At 39.4% G+C, this 2,241-nt stretch overlaps 1 pseudogene; it reads right to left on the reverse strand.

Moving 5' to 3' along the window:
• Window positions 1–1,133: 1,133 nt before the first annotated feature.
• On the reverse strand, window positions 1,134–2,040 carry LOC110285045 (annotated as a pseudogene).
• Between the last annotated feature and the right edge of the window lie 201 nt (window positions 2,041–2,241).

Below are 2,241 nucleotides of genomic sequence, written 5' to 3' on the forward strand. Positions count from 1 at the left end.
TTAAGGGGGCCAAACCCATTCAAACCACCACCCTGGCACATGAGTTTCCAAGGAATCATCTCTGCTTCCCTTTGCACAACATTGGGTTTACTGGTGTGTGCTGCTGTGCTAAGCTTTCAACATGGGTTCTGAAGATCTGAACTAATTTCTGTTTTTATGCTTATGAGGCAAGCACTTTACAATTGAACTACCTCCCTCACCCAGAAGATTATCCTTTAAAACTATAATCAGCTCTGTGTCAATCCTATAGGCCCCTAATTGCAATACCTAATGTGTTGATATAGCCAGATAGATTTTTAATGTGTTTAAATTCACCCATCCAAGTGAACACTATTCCAATTTAATCCCCACAGAACAGTATAGTAGCAGTCATCATAGCTATCCACTAAAGTGTCTAAATGTCTCAGTAACACTTCTGCACTATGATCACTATGTGCAGAACACAACTCTCATGAATTTACTGTGTTAGATATTATTTATTTTCTCATTCATCCCCCAAAAAGCATCCTTTGGCCATATTCCAGTAAAAAAGTGCCCAAAGAGAACGTGAAGCACTGCTCTCAGCAAACCAGTATCTGTGAACTAAGTGCTCAGTACAACGGATCCATTGGTTCCCGTTTGGAGGACATAAGATGAGAGTCTTACAAAACTATGTATACGTCAGAGAGCTCAAACCCTAACTCACATTCTTTAGATCTAGATCACAGCAGTACTCCCCACTCCTGGTTCCACCTAGAGTAGCCATTGCATTACTTACACTGCTCAGTTTTGCTTTGTTCAGACTGTGTCTGTGCCCTAGCTCTTCCCTCTTGGACATTGTATTTAACTTAATTTTGATTTTTGCAAGGTTCCCCCATCTAAAAGACTTTTAACTTTTTTTATTTTACTTTATTAAAAGACTGAGTTTATTTCACATGTATATTTTTGTCTCACTGCCATTTCCACATCTGACCACCACTATGACTATGTCCTATCCTAACATTCCATGCATACATAAAACCAAGTAAAGGGTGGAGTTCCAGCCTTGAAAACTAAACAGGCATTTTAGACAACACATTCTTGGCAATTGAACCTGGACAACAAACACAGTAGGGAGAGTTCTCACTTTGCATTATAAAAAGGACAGTCAGATATCAACTATTACAGAAATGAAGTAAGACAAGAATATTTCAAACTGCTTAAAGCATTTTCTTAAGGAGACTTCCTCCACTGCCAGAGATCTTGAATAGCCTCCTGGTCAGTCATCTGGAAGCAATCCTTCACATAAATAATGAACTTGGCTTCCACTTTGGGAAGAGAACCACCTCTTTCTATACTTGCTTGCATTTTGCCTTAATATCTTCTAAAGAACTAGGTCCTTTTAGTATTTTAGGAGTTTTTTCCTGTTTTTTGAAGAACTCTTGACTTTTTTCTTTTTTTTTTTTTTTGAAGGTCTTGGTATTGATGGTTTTAAGTCTTTTCCATTTTGCTTTGATTTTTGTGCATTTTTGGCTGGGGTATTTCTTCACTGGAACCTTTTCTTCAGTTTCCTCTGCATCAAAATCATCATCGTCTTCGTCATCATCATCATCTTCTTCTCCATCCTCTTCATCATCTTCATCAAGTTTTACTTTTTTCTGTGGATCCTTGTTACCACCTCCAGGAGCAGATGGCTTTCCAAACATGCCTAAGAGTTTTTTACATCCTCCTCATCTTCATCTTCAGACTCTGCATCTTCCTCTACAGCTACTAGGTGCTGTCTACTAATGTGCACAGGTCCTGAACCACACTTCAACCTTGGTGTAATTTTGAAGCTCCCAAGGGAAACTGTTGGTTGTACAGACATTTCCAAAGTTGCCAGTGTTACTTTAATTGGACCGCCTTCATAGTTCATTGCTTCTGCCTCTACGATGTGTAATTCATCCTTTGCCCCTGCTCCTAAACTGACAGTTCTTAATGATAACTGGTGCTCATTTTCATTTTGTCAACCTTTAGTTCACAACCAAAAGGGTAGTTCTCAGGCCTAAGAGGGCTCATGTCCATACCCAATGAGTCTTCCATGAGGTGGAGGCGCGCACTTCTGTGTGGGAGAAGCCGGACGGAAAACTGCCTACTGTTCCACAGAACAGACACGCAGGAGAGAATCACACCAAGGAAAGGGACTTCTAAGTTTTAAAATAGATTTTTGGATTTTTAAAGAGATGAGATATTTTAAAGGAAACATTTAATCTGTTGGAATTTGTAAGGACTGTGGGAGACTTT

This window comes from Mus caroli, chromosome 18 (assembly GCF_900094665.2).
Source record: "Mus caroli chromosome 18, CAROLI_EIJ_v1.1, whole genome shotgun sequence".
Lineage (NCBI taxonomy): Eukaryota > Metazoa > Chordata > Mammalia > Rodentia > Muridae > Mus > Mus caroli.